General features: G+C 47.5%; 1 protein-coding gene across 1 annotated transcript in view; it reads right to left on the reverse strand.

Annotated features, from left to right (window-relative positions):
* lrrc4ba (leucine rich repeat containing 4Ba) overlaps positions 1 to 17294 on the reverse strand; it is a 232063-nt gene extending 214769 nt beyond the window's left edge. The window contains exon 1 of the mRNA XM_078531732.1: positions 17117 to 17294. The gene's annotated coding sequence lies outside the window, so the exon portion shown is untranslated. The remainder of the gene's footprint in view (positions 1 to 17116) is intronic.
* Between the last annotated feature and the right edge of the window lie 998 nt (positions 17295 to 18292).

The raw sequence follows: 18292 nt of genomic DNA on the forward strand, positions 1-18292 counted from the left end.
AGGGAAATGGAGAAAGGCAGAAAAGAAACTCAGTGCTGAGTTCAAACAGATCCATTTTCACTATCACAAAGGCCTTAGGCCTGCAGTGCATGTATCATGATTTTTTTTAGGTGTAAATGCTCTTGAAAGCCGTATAAGGTCTGTAGTACTGTTATGATGTGAAGCTATTTAAATCCTCAGCCCGTTAAAAATGAAAGAAATTGGGTTGCCTGTGTCATTGGAATTGAAAAAAACTGTATTCCAGCAGTTCCAATAGCTGTTAATGACATTTCCCGAGGGCTATCATTATGTCATTAAGAATGCTGGGTTACCTTTCACAAACTATAATTATCTCAGCAGGGTGGTCCCAAGTTCACAGTTTGATTGACAGCTCAAAGAGGTATTAAAAGATTAGCTGTCCTTGATGTGGGGTTATGAATAGAAGTTTGTTTGTTTTAATAAGGAATTGAGGAGATTTAAAAGTTTTGCATGGGCTTTCATGAATGGGAGTGTCTTTTAATATAATGAAGGCTGTAATAGATATTTAGACCTTTACTTCACCTCAACATTGCTCCTGAGGTCTGCCCATCGTGAATACTGGGTGAATTGGCATGGATGATGTAAGGGCCAAGAGTGGTGGATGGGGGACATGCATTGGCATTAAGTTGGCATGGGGCAAAAAGGGGCCATGGGGGTGGTTGGGGTGGCATGACTTGGCATGGAGGCTATGAGGGCCCATTGAGAGTGGAATTTAAATCCATCAGAATTGCAAAAAATGATTTTGATTTCTTTATAAATAGGTAAATTAATGCTTACTCATCAGTATCAAGGTATGTAACAGGGTTACAGTTCAAGTTCCTGGGGAGTGTTTGGAGGAGTTGGTGGTGGGAGTGGTGGTGGTGATGGATGATGGGGGTTGAGGGCGTAAAATTTAACAAAAGAACTGGGACAAAGTCTGAGAGAACCAAGGTGACCCTTTTAACCAGCCCACCTCAGCACTGCCCCTGTGGACAACTCCGATCTGCTTCTAGGGGCAGCAGGCCCAACTCGATCCCGCACCTGCCTTACCGGGGTGAAGATTGGGTCTGACAGGGCACTTTCAACCAAGGCAGTTCTGCAGAGTCTGGATATTTCCTGACTCGAGCTACCTGCTTTGGTATCAAAAACCCAGCCCTGAGATTCTGCAGTGAGTAACTCACCTCCTGATTCCCCAAAGCCTGACCAAGGGAACAAGTCAAGAATATTATGGAATACTCTTCACTTGCTGGGAAGAGCGTGGCTCCAACAACGCTCAAGAAGCTCAACACTATCCAGGACAAAGCAGTCTGTTTGATTGCCACCCGTTCCACAAACATTCACTCCCTCCACTACCGACGCACAGTAGCAGCAGTGTGTACCATCTACAAGATGCACTGCAGCAACTCACCAAGACTCCTTCAACAGCACCTTCCAAATCCATGACCACGACCATCTAGAAGGACAAGGGCAGCAGATACATGGGAACACCACCACCAGTAAGTTCACTTCCAAGCCAGTCACCATCCTGACTTGGAAATATATCGCCGTTCCTTCATTGTCACTGGGTCAAAATCCTGGAACTCCCTCTCTAAAAGCACTGTGGGTGTACCTGAACGGAAGGCAGCTCACCACCACCTTCTCAAGGGCAACTAGGGATGGGCAATAAATGCCGGCCCAGCTAGTGAAGCCCACATCCCGTGAAAAAAAAAGAATTCCCTCTTGATTTGGCTACTGAATTCAGGCATCAGTGGCTCTTTCTATCAGACTCCAGGTTAGCCCCTATGATAATCAGAGTGCTACAGTGGACATGAAGTGAAGGTGGATATGGAATCAAGGTGGATACGGAATCAAGGTGGATACGGAATCAAGGTGGATACGGAATCAAGGCGGATACGGAATCAAGGTGGGTATGGAATCAAGGTGGGTACGGAATCAAGGCGGATACGGAATCAAGGTGGGTATGGAATCAAGGTGGATATGGAATCAAGGTGGATATGGAATCAAGGTGGATATGGAATCAAGGTGGATATGGAATCAAGGTGGATATGGATGCTGTTTTGCTTCTAAATTCTCAGTGAAAAGTGTAAAAACTAGTCTGTGTAACATTGGCCAATTAAATTGACAAATTCATGGTATGTAAAGCATGTGTGTTCTAATATCAGATATAGTCAATCTTGAAACTAATTTTACCCTGTTAAAGCCCATGGAATCATTGATGATAGTTTCTTTTTATTCGTGATTAAATGAATCACTGATTAAATGGCAGAATTTCTCAGTGAGGAGCTCAATAATTACGCAGAGAAAAACAGGCTTTTTCATCAAAATAATTTCAGCCTCATTTAATATCCTTTCTACTTTGTAGTTAACTTATTGCAAAGGAAGTTCCCCATTCCCCGCTGTGGATCTATGACCCCCCCCATCCCGCATCTCCTCTATCCCATCCCCACCTTCCCTCATCTCTCGACCACCTTGCTCTCCTCCTCCCTTTCTCCACTGCTGCCCTCCCTGCCCCTTCTCTCCCATACCCCTTCTCTACCTCTGACCTCACCCACACTTTTACTCCCCCCTCCCCTCACCCCTTCCCCCTCCTACCACCCCTACTCCTCACCCCTTCACTCCCCACCCCTTCTCTCCCCCTGCCCTCACCTAGACTTTTACTCACCCATCCCCCCCACTCCCTCCTATCCCACCCCTTCTCCCCGGCCCTCACCCACACTTTCACTTCTCCTCCCCCTCACACTCCCTTCCCTCCCTTCTACTCTGCCTCTACCACTCCTCACCCATTCTCTCCAACTCCCTCTCCCCTCCCTTCTCTCTACCCTCCCTTCCCTTCTCTCCACCTCCACTCCCTTCCCTCCAACCCCCCCTCCCTTCTCTCCACTCTCCCTTCCCTTCTCTCCACCCTCCCCTCCCTTCTCTCCACCCTCCCCTCCCTTCTCTCCACCCTCCCCTCCCTTCTCTCCACCCTCCCCTCCCTTCTCTCCACCTCCCTTCCCTTCTCTCTACCTCCCCTCCCTTCTCTCTACCCTCCCCTCCCTTCTCTCCACCCTCCCCTCCCTTCTCTCCACCCTCCCCTCCCTTCTCTCCACCCTCCCCTCCCTTCTCTCTACCCTCCCCTCCCTTCTCTCCACCCTCCCCTCCCTTCTCTCCACCTCCCCTCCCTTCTCTCCACCTCCCCTCCCTTCTCTCCACCCTCCCCTCCCTTCTCTCCACCCTCCCCTCCCTTCTCTCCACCTCCCCTCCCTTCTCTCCACCTCCCCTCCCTTCTCTCTACCCTCCCCTCCCTTCTCTCCACCCTCCCCTCCCTTCTCACCAACCTCCCCTCCCTTCTCACCACCCTCCCCTCCCTTCTCTCCACCCTCCCCTCCCTTCTCACCACCCTCCCCTCCCTTCTCTCCACCCTCCCCTCCCTTCTCTCCACCCTCCCCTCCCTTCCTTCCACCCTCCCCTCCCTTCTCTCCACCCTCCCCTCCCTTCCTTCCACCCTCCCCTCCCTTCTCTCCACCCTCCCCTCCTTTCTCACCACCCTCCCCTCCCTTCTCTCCACCCTCCCCTCCCTTCTCTCCACCCTCCCCTCCCTTCCTTCCACCCTCCCCTCCCCTCCTTCCACCCTCCCCTCCCTTCTCATCCTCCCAGCCCTTCCTCTTCTCCTCCCTATCCCCACCCCTTCTCCCCTCCAACCCCTGCCCTCACCCACGCTTTCACTCCTCCTTCCCCTCCCATCTCCTTCCCCCTTCGACCCTGCCACTACCACTCCTCACCCAACTCCCCCTCCCCTCCCCTCCCTTCCCTCCACCCTCCCACCCCTTCCTCTTCCCATCCCTGTCACACCCCTTCTCTCCCACACCCCCTCCCTCTTCCATCCCATTAGCGGACTCTCCGATTGGTTCTTCCACTTCGTGACGTATCTTGCTCACAGACACACTGGGCCTACCCGGTGCAAAAACTTAAATTCCCTTTGGGTTTTTTTTTTCCCTGCCCACCATCCTGCACCCCCCAACCCCCAGCACTGGCCCTTTTATTTAAATTCTGATCGCTCATCTTTGTATTCAGCGCAAGTTGCAGAATCTGAGGCTCATGTCAGGCTGGCTCCTTCGCTGTGGTATTTAGCCCATGTAAAAAATGATCAATGCTGGTTTGTGAGGCAAACAGAGGGGAGGGGGAGGAATTGATTCTGTCTTATAAGCTGTTCAAGGCTGCCACACAGGATGTGAGGCCAATATTAATGAGAAGATGCAGTCTGCAATCTCTGCAGAGCTGAACAGGGCCTTCGATTGGCCCTCACTAGTAGTCCCGTGCACTGCCTGAATGTATTTAAATTCGTCCTCCAGCTACTACTTGTTGACGTCACCCGCAACAATGAGCACATTGAGCCCCTTACACCCCAGACCAATGGAAGACAAAATGTTGTGCCAGGATTGAGGTGAAGCTGAGGCTGGGGAGGGGGGGTGGGGGGGGTGGTGGTGGTCAGAATGCGCAGTGCAACTCGAAGAGTCAGGGTTGCCAACCCTCCCAGGATTGGCCTGGAGTCTCCTGGAATTGAAAATCGGTCTCCAGGACACTGCTGTGGGTGCAACCCCGGAGAAAAATCATCCGGGCATTAAAAAAAGATTGTTGTCTTTTTTGTCATTTTCTTCGAACATTTCTCTTTACCAGATACAAAAATATTGAAATTTGCCGGGGGTGGTGGAGAAAGGTTGTGTGACTGACAGTCAAGCATCATCCAATTGGGTAATGAATCTTTTTGCTTTCCGCTTGGCGTAGGAAGGTAGTGCATCACAAGGATGGAGGCGTTGGCCGACTAATGGCTGAAATGTGGGGGCAAGTCATGTGATGAAAACTCTAGAAATACATGTAATCACAGTTGACAACCTTACGAAAAGCCCATTTTAATAAGTTGGCTGCAGCACTATAGCCAATTGGAAGGTGTAGAGAGATGCTTATATTATTCCACAGCACAGCGCAATTGCGGCCTAAGGGCAGATTTGCCAACCCTCTGGGTTTTGCCCTGGAGTTTACAGGAGGTGTATGTTAATCTCTGCTGCCAGCAAGCCCAGGGGACAAGTCATAGGAGGATGAAAAACCCAAAGCTTTGTGGACTTTTTATTTATCTTCTTTGAACACATTAACTTCATAATTAGAAAAATATTGGAGATTGGGGGTCAAAATGGTTGCTGGACTCAAGAGTCAAGAACTCAGCCTATTGAGTGGTGAAGAGCCTTCCAATTGGCCGTTGGAAGACAGTGCGCATGTCAGGGGACCAATCATTTGAGAGTAGGGGCAGGGCCTTTGGAGGGGAGAGGTCACAAGATGAAACCTCCAGGGATACATTCCGCCAGAGTTGGGAACCCCACCGATGGGACCCTTCCGCCATTTTCTGCAGGATGTACACCGTAAAGAAAAGGCCCATTCGCAACCCAACCGGTCTTGGTTGAGCAGCAGGTTGGCAAAGGACGGATTAGTAAAGCAATCAGAATTGCAGGGTGGGGTTTTCCCAGTCACCTGGCCTGGCACTGCGCCCTCTCGCGCTGCTTAATGCAAAGTCACAGTGCTGACCTGCACCATCCCAGTAACCTGCCTTCCGCATCCCAGGGGATTCCACACTAAAATATCACACCCACCCCGCCACCACTTACCGCCAGTGGCCTATTGAGTAAATGTATTGCACAGTGTGGTACTGAGCCTCAGGGATTCAGTCACTCGGCCTGGACTGGGTCATCTTCTAAAGGCCTTGGAGCAGTTGTGGTTCCACAGCTGGCCCCAGTTCCCTGGCCTTCCAGACGAGAGAATAAAATTAAAAAGGGGCAGGATTCCCCTGACGGGATGATTTCTATTGATCCTTGCTGCTACACATGTTGGTATATTTGCCGAGAGAGGACAGGATTGGTGTCGCGGTGATAGCTTCTGTGGTTGAATAGCCGCTGACACTTAAGAATCTGTTCGAACCTTGTGAGTGGATGGAAAATGCACTGATCTCCATGCCTCAATTCTTGGCAAAGGTTCCTGGTAGGTGAAGCTCATCTTGTCCCTTTAATCATCGCGTTGTGTCGACCTTGGCTCAGTTGGTAGCACTCGTGCCTCAACTTCACAAATTTGTGGGTTCAAGTCCCACTCCAGGACACTTGAGCACAAAAATCTAGGCTGACACTCAAGGGCTGCTGCACCATCGGAGGTGCTGACCTACAGGTGAGATGTTAGACTAAGGCCCTGTCCACCCTCCCAGAGGGAAATAAACAAGCCCATTGTCACTATTTAGAAGGTGAGCAGGGGAGTACTCCCCGGTGTCCTGGCCAATATTAACCCCCTCAATTCAAATTCACAAAGATAGATTATCCAGTCATTATCACATTGCTGTTTGTGGGAGCTCGCTGTGTGCAAATTGTTGCCACGTTTTTAAATTGCGACAGTGACTACACTTCAAAAAGTACCTCATTGGCTACAAAGTGTTTTGAGATGGTCATGAAAGGTGCCATATAAATGCAAGTTCTTTCCTTATTCGTTCTATCCCTCTCAGTCCTACCACCCTAACCCTGGTCAATCCTATCATCCCATCCCCCCCAGTCAGTCCTTTCGTGATTGACACATTCAGGATGATCTGCAAATTAGTCCACGTTTGATGTGCGAGATGATGTAGGGTGGGAGGAGACTCGTGTGGAGCATAAACACGGACCAGATGGGCTGAATGGTCTGATTCCGTGCTGTAAATGCGAAGTAAGAAACTAAATTTCAATTTCATGGCCAAGTGGCTTTTGCATTCAGATCACGAGATGCCAATGCCATGAACCAACACTGCTACATCGAACTCTGCCACCCCAGTGTCAGACTGCTGACCCACATTCCTGCAGGCTGGGATAGACGATCAGAGTAGAGCCAGGGTGCTGCTGTACAGATGCAAGTCTCCCGTGAGCGGACCTAACAAAGCACTTATGTAAAAGCAACATAACACAGGCCGCCCGCTCGATACCAGGAACGCAGAGAGCAACAGACAGGCCATCACTGCAGCAAATGATCCATAGAACGAGGCTGACTTGTCCTGTGTTTAACCCTTTCTATGGCTGACCTGGGCTGAGAGCGTGGTGAGGTTACTGAACCCTGAGGTCGTCAGTTCAATCCCAATATATTCAACATTGGTGGACCAGTGCCAATGTTCCCTCAAAGCCGTGCAGATGCACAGCAATCTGGAATGCATCATGCCCGCAGTAAAATAGAATGTGCACACAATAATGAAAAATAAGAGGGAAGAGTGGCTCATGCTAGGGAAAGTGGCCGGAAAATTGTGGGAGTATTTTGAAAATCCAACTTCATCACTGCCCTTCAGGGAAGGACATTTAACCTCCATGTGACTCCAGTCTAACACAATGTAACCTTTCACACACTCCCCTGGGCAACTAGGCATGAGCAATAAATGCCAACACCACCTATATACCTGAGAGAGCTGGAGAGAGATGCAAAGACCCAGTCATTCAAGTCTTGGCTCAGTTGAGCACCAATGATGTAAGGTTTCAAGCCATGTTCACTTTCGTCTGTGGATATCTCCATGTTGTTGATATGAGCAGAATTTGGTGTTCTGATTTGACATGTATCCACAGTGAGGCAACAGTGAGAAAATCTGCCCTTCCTAGGCTCATGAGATTGAAATAGGACAAACCAGAGAGTGAGGAATTTTAATATAAACAGCATTGTATTATCTGGGCTTTGAAGGTTAGAAACGCACCATAGGTTCAATGATGGATAATTCTGGTGGAGAGGGAGCCTTACTCTGTATGTAACCCATACTGCATTTGTCCTGGGAGTGTCTGATGGGGACAGTTCAGAGGGAGCTTTACTCTGCATTTACACGGTGCTGTACCCACCCTGGGAGTGTTTGATGGGGACAGTGTAGAGGGAGCTTTACTCTGTATCTAACCCTGTGCTGTACCTGTCCTGGGAGTGTTTGATGGGGACAGTGCAGAGGGAGCTTTAATCTGTATTTAACCCCATGCTGTACGTGTCCTGGGAGTGTTTGATGGGGACAGTGTAGAAGGAACTTTACCCTGTATCTAACCCCGTGCTGTACATGTCCTGGGAGTGTTTGATGGGGACAGTGTAGAAGGAGCTTTACCCTGTATCTAACCCCGTGCTGTACCTGTCCTGAGAGTGTTTGATGGGGACAGTGTAGAGGGAGCTTTACTCTGTATCTAACCCTGTGCTGTACCTGTCCTGGGAGTGTTTGATGGGGACAGTGTAGAAGGAGCTTTACCCTGTATCTAACCCCGTGCTGTACATGTCCTGGGAGTGTTTGATGGGGACAGTGTAGAAGAAGATTTACCCTGTATCTAACCCCGTGCTGTACCTGTCTTGAAGGTGTTTGATGGTGTCTTTGGATCTTGAAAAGTTGGTTTAAGTCCCCGGCACTAAAATGAAACACGTTTGTGTTGTGGCTGGACACAATTTTGAGACTTACAGCACTGAAGAAAACCTCCGAGGGAAACTGGTGATTTAAAATGTCACTCTGGGAAGGTACATACTGGTCGACAGCAGAATCGAGCTTGGTTTCCATTGTGAAGTAACATGCTGACATTCAGTGGCTGGTGACGGAGTGGGGGGGCACGAGGGATCTTTACCCAGTGAACCACCACCCAGTGAATGGGGGGGGAAGGGGGAGGCAGCACCTTCAGGAGAGGAGCGAGGCAAACAATTGGCAGGAAAATTAGCGAGGAAGGAGGGAGGCAGATTACAGATGTATTTAACAGAAATGAACTGTGATTTTTTTTTTTCAGATTAACATGTATTAACCCAAAATGAGTGAGCCCAATGCCCAGGGGACAAGATTTGACACATCTCTAAGCTGCTTGTATCCCTGAGCCTTAAGCTGTAAATTGTCTGTTATGGATTACAAAATGCTGCAATTCTTTACCTCCTTCAGTCTGCCCACATCCCTACAACTTTTCTATACAAAACCTAAATTTGGGGCTTTCTAAACTTTACGTTTTGCTCCGGCCTTATTATTTTCTCCTGTGATGATGTCCCGCTCTGTCAGCCGTGGCTTTTCAGAGTTCTTAACTTCAAAATAAAGAGAGTTGGAATGCTGCTATCTAACTTTACGTCAAGGGTCAAAGTCTGAAAGCACACGACTGTGCCGAATGCTGGTAATTGGCCCTTACTTGCCCGTCCTGTTAAACTTTTGAACCACAAATTTGCTCCCATGAACAGTTCCTGGATCACCCCTTCCCACTTAGGCACGTTGAAGCCGCCTGGTCACACCCCTCCCCCACCCTGAATTTCCTGCATCGCACTCGTGAGGCAGTTAGGCCGAAGTTTGCGCTAGCTTCTGCTCCAATGCTGGCTCGAGAAGAGAATTCTTCTCTCGTGACTCTTTGGAACCCTCTTCCTCCGAAGGGGTCGGAAGCTGAGTTTGAATATTTTTTTAAGGCAGAGCTAGATAGATTCTTGATAAGCAAGCGGGGTAAAAGGTGATGGAGGTCGGAATGCGGGGGTCGAGGTTACAAGCAGATCAGCCGTGACCTTACTGAATGGCGGAGCAGGCTCGAGGGGCCGAGTGGCCTGCTCCTGCTCCTAATTTGGCACGAGTTTGCACTGCAGTTTCCTGCTGACCTCATTTGCCAATGCCTCGATTTTAAACAAAAAGCCTTAAAAGCAAGAGCAATTACAGCCTTGCCAATTGGTTGCAGTGCAATTTTAGATAGTTTCTAAGCTAGTTTTACGATAAAGACTCGCTATGTGTGTCTGTGTTGCTGTTTAGTGCGTGGAGTGTGCAATAAAGCAGTCATTGATGTTTATTTGGTGGTTTGGAAAAAAAACCGCAAAACTTGCCTATTGAGAGGAAAGGAGCAATGGTCATTCTAAGCAACCCAAAGTTTTTTGGGCAGCTTACACATAAATTGGCACCTTTAAGCTACCTGAGGTGCATGGCTGTGCAAAATGATTTAATGGGTCAACGCACTTAAATGAATCAGTTGCGTATGACAAAAACAATAGCGGGGACCCATTATATCTGGGATTGGTCTCTCCATTGTCCAGTGGTATGAAAGGGAGATAGATACTTTATTGGAAAATAACAGTATTAAGGAACATGGAATTGGGATTTAAGCAAGGGAGCAAGTTTAGCTAATAAAATGGCAGCAGAGTATCATTGGGTCAAATGAACCGTTCATATTTCTTATGATTCTAATCTCCACCCTGGCTGAGAATAGTGCCAATGGGGCAAATGTTCCTCAGTCTACTCCAGAATAATGGGAATTGATTTGCTCCTGAGGAGATGGGGCCATTTCTCCAAAAGGCTCCCTCCTATGTGAACAACATAGAAGGTTATTCCAAGGCTCACAACTCATTTGCATTAGTATCATGGTCACGGCTGTCGCTTGATGTTGAGTCCTCTGAGGCTGCTCTGAGTCATGGGAAAACCCCAAGTTTTACTCTTTTTAAAAAAAGATATTCTCATCCTAGTTTTGAAATCCCTCCATTGTCTTGTCACTCCCCATCTCTGGAACCCCCTCCAGTCCCGCAACCCTCCAAGATCTCTGCGCTCTTCCAATTCTGATCTCTTGCCCGTCCCAGATTTTCATCACTCCGCCACCAGCGGCTATGCCTTCAACTGTCTAGACCACACACTCTGGAATTTCCTCTTTAGATCGTGTCACCTCACTACCTAGGAAGGCAAATAGTATGTTAGCCTCAATTACAAGGAATTTGGAGGATTAGAGTGAAGAAGTCTCGCTGAAAATACTAAGGGCTTTGTGAAACCACGCCGGTAATACCATGTGTGGGATTTTCTGGTCCCGCCACAAGTCGATGGGCTTCTGGCTGGGGCACCGTCTCGCCTGCAGCGGGTCCCGCCCCTGACAGGGCTGGAAAATCCCGGCCTATGTGTGGCTTTGGTCTCCCTACCTAAGGAAGGACATACCTGCCCAACAGGAGCTGTTACAAAGGTTGGCTGAATTCAGATTGTTGTCCCATAAGGAGAGTTTGTGTAGACTGGGTGTATACTCTTTGGAGTTTAGAACAATGAGAGGTGATCTTCTTGAAAAATTCTTAGAGGGCTTGGCATGGTAAATGATGAGAGGCTGTTTTCCCTGGCTGGAGAGTCTAGAATTAGGGGTTACAGTCTCAGGATAAGGGGTATGCCATTTAGGACTGAGATGAGGAGAAATTTCTTCAGAGGGCTGTGAATTTTTTTGCAATTCTCTAACCCAGAGAGCTGTGGATACTTAGTTGTTTTGTATATTCAAGACTGAGATCGATAGATTTTTAGGCTCCAGGGAATCAAGGGATAGGGAGAAAAAAATGGAGTTAAGTTAGATCAGCAATGATCTTGTCGAATGACCCACTTCTGCTCCTAGTTCTTGTGTTCTTACCTCTCTCTCCTCCTTTAAGATTCTCCTTAAAACTCACCTCTTTGACCAAGTTTTTAAATACTTGTCCAAATATTTTCTTATGTGGTTTGGTGTTAAATTTTGTTTGATAACCCTTCTGTGAAACACCTTGGGATGTGTTATTCTGCTAAAGAGACTATATAAATGCTGGTAGTTGTTGTTCACTAGCAATTTTGTGCTATTGGTATAATTGCAGGATTGGGAAATTAATTCTACTCTTGAATTTAAGAATAATATAGCTCTCTCCTTTTGGAAGAGTAAGTTACACACTCCCAAAGGTTATCTGGATTCCATCACTCACCACCGGAAAATCGAGACAACCCGAAAGTCACCACTCTTTTCGGTTATAAGAGTTGAAAGGTCAGACTGCGATTTAAACAGCAATTTCTGACCACTGAGGTATTTAACTTTTTTTCAGGAATGTTACACTTTTAGCTCATCCTTGCTCAGTCTGCTGACTCTGCACACTCTGGGTGAAGAAGTTAGACCTCCATGGGATTCAATGGAGTTTTCTGCTGCAATGAGCAACTTAATTACTGCATTCAGCTTCCAAGCCTTTCTTTGGAGCTTTTATCTGACAATTTCCATCTGTGCCTTCACTTCCTGAGCTTTTCTTCAGGTCAGAATACTTCTTTGGTTTTCCCTTCAGTTTTCCAGGATTTTAATTTTCTTCTACAGTCTCTGCGAGGTTTTGAGTTGTTCCATTCGCTGCCACCATGTTGTAAGGTGTTGCGGGTAGTTCAGTAGGTCTTACTAAGGTATTTGTAGTCTTAGGTGGTTCAACAGTAAGTATTTATTAATGACGACAAACTATATACATAGGTACAGTAAAGGTCCAAGCTAGAAGTTGTCTCCATGCTTGCTTCTACACACGGCTCTGTCCAACACTACACTGACCCCTAGGAGCGGGTCATGTGTTCTCTTACATTATTGTGTGGATGGTCACAGTACCACATTAACCCTTCATGTACCAGACCCTTATACTACAATATAGTGCAGTACCTGTCAACAGGCCAATGTCAGTATTGCTGATACTGATTCTCTACAAGGAATCTGGTGAATGACAGTGCAAATTTGCCATGTATGCATTCATTCAGGCATCAATTACCAGTACCTGTCAGAGCAGTTAACGGGTCCAGAGGGAAACACTTTGAACCCACGGACTCAAACTACAATGAGCTCCAAAATGGCATCGCTGACGCCGGCATCTACTTGGCATCAGCCCTGCTGTTGCTCAGTGTCATGGCTGCCAATGGTGGAGCGATTAAAATTGGAAATGCTCAAGAGGCCAGAACCCTCACAGTGTAGAAGGCACAAAAAAAAAATTGGGAAGCTGCTCAAACTATCAAACTCCTCAGCCCATATAAATTGTCTACGTGTTGGATTAATGCTGGCCTAGAAGGTGCAGGTTCAAAACCAGAAGGTTGTGGGTTCAAGTCCCACTTCAGAGACTGGAGCACAAAATCTAGGCTGGCACTCCAATTCAGTGCCCAGGGAGTCTGTGGCGTGAAACAAAAACAGAAAATGCTGGAAAAGCTCAGCAGGTCTAACAGCACCTGTGGAGAGAAAAACAGAGTTAACGTTTCGAGTCCGTATGATTCTTCTTCAGAGCTAAAGAGAAGTAAAAATGTGATGAAATTTATACTGTTTAAGGGGGGGGTGGGGGTGGAGCAGGTGAAGCTGGGTAGAAGGCCAGTGATAGGTGGGGGCTAAGGAGAGATTGACAAAGATGTCGTGGACAAAAGGACGAGGGGGTGTTAATGGTAGTGGTGCTGTCTAAAGGAGGTGCAGATGGTGGCATTAAGGTAAGAAAGCAGAATGTGATAATGGCCAGTGTTGCTACCATTAACACTCCCTTTGTCCTTTTGTTCATGACATCTTTGTCAATCTTTTCTTAGCCCCCACCTATCACTGGCCTTTTATCCAGATTCACCTGCTCCACCCCCCACCTTAAACAGTATAAATTTCATCACATTTTACTTCTCTTTAGCTCTGAAGAAGAGTCATATGGACTCGAAACGCTAACTTTGTTTTTCTCTCCACAGATGCTGTCAGACCTGTTGAGTTTTTCAGATTTCCAGCATCCGCAGTATTTTGTTTTTATCTTAGAGTCTGTGGCGTGACATGTCTGAGTTGCAATCTTTTGGATGAGACATTAAACCATGGTCCAGTCTGCCCTCTCAGGGCAGTGTTTTGAAGAAGAGAATGGAGCTTTTTTCCTGCTCTCTCTCAGCCAATATTTAAGCCTCCACCAACATTGCTAAAAAAACAGATGATCTGGTAATTATCACAGTGCTGCTTGTGGGAGCTTGCTGTGCAAAATTGGCTGCGGCATTTCCTACATTACAACAGTGAGCACATTTCAGAGATGCTTAATTTATGGCAAAGTGCTTTGGGACATCCTGAGGCCAAGAAAGGTGCAAGTTAATTCTTTTTAATCGAACTAAAAAAAAAAAACCGCACAATAATTTAACAGAGCTGCCTCATCGACCAATTCAGAGTCATTACAACACAGAATGAGGCCATTCGGCCCATCAAGTCCATGCCAGCTCTCTGTAGAGCAACCCAGTCGGTTCCATTTCTCCGCTCCATACCCATAATCCTGCAAGTTTACTTCCCTCTAGTGCCCATCCAATTGCCTTTTGAAAGCAATGATCATCTCCTTTTCCACCACACATGTAATGTGTCTGGTGCGCCTCTTAATCACACCGAAAATCTCATCATAGTCAGGAACCCCAGTAAACTCTGCGCCAACAAACACTGTTTAGGTTAAGTTGCAAGTTCGTCACAAGGAGCATACACACTAAAATACCACATGTTCTCCTTGCTTCAGAAATGTACATCGAAATCTGTCTCCACACTTCTGTCCCACACAGTAAAGGGACACTCACTAGGCAATCCACAATTCAGTCTTGTTACATCAAACATTGCGTTTACTGCATCAAATTGTATTTTGTATAATTACTTATTTATACTGGCAGGACTAAGCTAATTGCCTGGCTAATAGGCCTTGGGAGAGAGAGAGAGAGAGAGCTGTGTGGAATGAGATTTGTTACTGTGCAGAGAGCAGTCTTTAAGCAGGTGTGGGACACAGAGCATCGATGGGGCAGCTGAGACCATGTACTCCCAGGAGTGTGGGGTATCTGGAGTATTAACAAATAGGTTACAGGTGCCTTCTTCCTTCACATCAGATTGCACACATCAGCCTGCACTTAAATTGCAAACATCACATCACGCGCCCACACCACACAACGTGCACACTATACAGTACAAACACTGCATTGTACCACACTTTCACACTGTCACGTGCACATACACACTGCAAATATATGCAACACTGCACACACACAGACACACACACACATTGCAAAATACACATGTTGCATATACACAACACACTGCTCACACACACATGCACCACTCACACCTCACTGTATCGTGCATGCCACAATGCACACCCATACTATGCGCTCGCACTATGCACACATCACAGCCCTTATGCATCTGACCGCACGTGTCACACCACAGAGCATTGTACTGCCCACTTGTCCACCACACTGCATGCACATGCGCCCGAAGACTGTGCACACACCGCAATGCACATGCACTGGACCACACATGGCACATACATTATCCTGCCCTGCATACCACTTTGCTCTTTGTCCTTTCCTCTGTTACATACGTTTATACAGATACTTCACTGAGTATTTCCATACCATTGTCTCGGGCTGGTATGTAGTTGTTTCTATCTCTCATATCTCCTTATCTTTTCTTCTCTCTAAGGTTCTTTCTTACCTCCTGTCTGTGCGTAGGTTTATTTCTTTCCTCTTTTGTGCCTCTCTTTCTCAATCACGCTTTGTCTGTCTGTTCTTTCTCCAATCGCTGTCTTTTTCTGTGGGTTTTTACCTGCACTTTGTTGCCTCTCTTGGTTCCTCCCCCCTCTCTCTGCTACTGTGTCTGTCTCTATGTGCTCTTCTTTTCGCTGTCTGTGTTCTTTTCTATTTTTCTTATTTTTTTTTACAGCCTATCTCTTTGCATTCGTTTCTCCCTCTTTCTGGTTCTACGCTCTCTACCTGTTTTTCTTCTGCCTCTGTGTGTGCACTTTTTCTGTTTTTCTATTTCTCTCCTCTAGTGTCTAATGTTTGTGTTTCTGTCTATGTGTGTGTGTGTAAGTCTCTGACTGAGTGTGTGAATGTGCTAGTGTGTGTGTGTCTGAATGTGTGTGTGTGTGAATGTGCTAGTGTGTTTGTGTGTGTCTGAGTGTGTGTAAGTGTGTGTGAGTCCCTGTGGGTGTATGTATGTGTGTGTGTCTCTGATTGTGTGTGTGTGTGTCTGATTGTGTGTGTGCATGTTTGTGTGTGTGTGTGTATGTGTCTCTAATTTTGTGTGTGTGTGAGAGAGTCTCTAACTGTGTGTGTATGTGTGTGGATGTGTTAGTGTGTGTGTGTGTGAATCTGTGTGTGAGAGTCTCTGGTTGTGTGTGTGCGTGTGTGAATGCGCTAGAGTTTGTGTGTGTGAATATGCTAGAGTGTGTGTGTCTCCAAGTGTGAGTGTGTGTGAATGTCCTAGATTGTGTGTGTGCGCATGTGTGTGTGGCTGAGTTTCTCAGTGTGTGTGTGTGAGTCTCTGAGTGTGTGAGTCTGTGTGTGTGTCTGAGCGTGTGTAAGTGTGCGTAAGTCTCTGAGTGTGTGTATGTAACAGTGTGTGTAAGTCCCTGTGTGTGTTTTGTGTGTATGTGCATGTGTGTTGTGTCTATGTGTGAAGTCCCTGTGTGTGTTGTGTGTATGTGTGAAGCCCCTCCATGTGTGTTGTGTGTATGTGTGGAGTCTGTGTTTGTGTGTATGTGTGAAGTCCCTGTGTATGTGTTGTGTATATGTGTAAAGTCCGTGTGTGTGTGTTGTGTGTATGTGTGGAGTCCCTGTGTGTGTGTGTGTATTGTGTGTATGTGTGAAGTCCCTGTGTGTGTGTGCTGTATATGTGAAGTCCTTGTGTGTGTGTGTGTATGTGTTGTGTATATGTGTGAAGTCCATGTGTGCTGTATGTGTGGAGTCCCTGTGTATGTGTGTTGTGTGTATGTGTGAAGTCACTGTGTGTGTGTGTTGTGTATGTGAAGTCCCTGTGTGTGTGCTGTATGTGTGAAGCCCCTCTGTGTGTGTGTGTGTGTGTGTGTGTGAAGTCTGTGTTTGTGTGTGTTGTGTGATTGTGTGGAGTCCGTGTGTGTGTGTGTGTGTGTGTGTGTTGTGTGTGAAGTCCCTGTGTGTGTTGTGTGTGTGTGTGTGTGTGTTGTATGTGTGTGAAGTCCTTGTGTGTGTGTGTGTGTGTGTGTGGAGTCCGTGTGTGTGTGTGTGTGTTGTGTGTGAAGTCCCTGTGTGGGCTGTGTGTGTTGTGTGTGTGTTGTATGTGTGTGAAGTCCCTGTGTGGGTTGTGTGTGTGTGTTGTATGTGTGTGCTCTTTCTCGCTTTCTCCAGCGAGCAGACACCGAACCCTGTTCCTAGACCCAATGATTCGATCAGCCCCTAATTCAGTTCTGAAGACCAGCCTCTCACGCAGAGCCGGTCCCCTGTTCCGGATCGCGGGGTCCAAAAACCGCTGTGTATAAAGCCAGTTGTGTGTTGGGGTGGGGGTGTCTGTGTCTACATTCAAGTAGCATTATTGAATCGTCTCGAAATGGGGGGAGAGGGGGTGGGGGGGGTGGAGGTTGAATGGCTGTGAATGAACAAGCGGAGAGAAAATGTTGCTTTACTCACCAATTCAGGGCGAATGTTTGCCAGCTCGGGGTTGTCTCTGTCTCTGTCTCTCTGCCGCTCTCGCTCTGCAGGCTTTTTCCCTTCCCTGTTGGCTTATTTCACCCACTGGCTGGGCTGCTTTTTCCATTCGAGATCTGGAAGGGCAACTCCATTGCGAACCAGCTCTGCGGAGAGGTCTGTAGACTCTCTGGGAGTTGGACCAGTCAGAGATGCTGGGGGGATGCGGGGCGTGGGTGGGTGGGTGATGGTTTTTTGGGGGGGTGGGTGGGGTAGGTGTCTGTGTGTTCAGGGAGATCCTCTCTGGGCTTCTCTCTCTCTCTCTTTCCCTTTTCTCCTTCCCCTCTTTCCCTTCTGGATGGATGCTCTGCAGGAAACCAACCAGGCACAGGAGTGAAATTGCTGTGTCTACCGTAACTTGGGGTCTAGCAGTCTCCCCACTGCAAATCTGCAGTGCCTCAATTTTTTTTTTTCCCCCCCAGACAAGATATAAACTCCTGGGAACCCTTTCCCCCCGTTTAAATCCTGCTTGAGGATTATGGTCTCTCAAATTATGTGTCACATTTTCTGACTGGTCGTTGATGGGGGATTTAAATAACCCTCTGGAGGGTTAACACACGCCTTCAACTCCCACTCGCTTATATTGAATGTCTCTGGCTGGTTCTTTTTATTGGGGTTGAATTTCGCCCCCTCGTCTCGCCTCCTGCAAACGTCTTCGCGGGTGAGTCGCTTCCTAGTGCCAGTCCCTGCCGCTGCTACGCGTGGGGGAAGCTGTGAGGCGCACAGCAAGATCCAAACCAACAGCAAATGAGCTGAAGGACCCGTCAGTCAAAGTTTCTTTTTAATCTTCCCTCAGGCGTGTTGGCTAAGGTGCCCAGGGACAGGTGCAGCACTGCCTGGATGCTGCAGTGCTGGGTGGGGCCCAGGTTAGGGGCCCCATGCTCTCTGGGGCTGAATGAAGTAATGCTGTGGTCAGTGTCTTGGGCAGTGCCACCCAATTCTAGCCCTGCAGCTTTCTCCGCGTTTCAGTTCCCCTTTACATCCTCATTGTTTTGCTCATCCCCAAATCCGTGACTTGGCAGGGTTGCAATCTTTTTTTTATTCTTTCATGGGATGTGGGCATCGCTGGCAAGGTCAGTATTTGTTGCCCATTCCTAATTGCCCTTGAACTGGGTGGCT

This window comes from Cetorhinus maximus, chromosome 29, assembly GCF_964194155.1.
Source record: "Cetorhinus maximus chromosome 29, sCetMax3.hap1.1, whole genome shotgun sequence".
Taxonomy (NCBI): domain Eukaryota; kingdom Metazoa; phylum Chordata; class Chondrichthyes; order Lamniformes; family Cetorhinidae; genus Cetorhinus; species Cetorhinus maximus.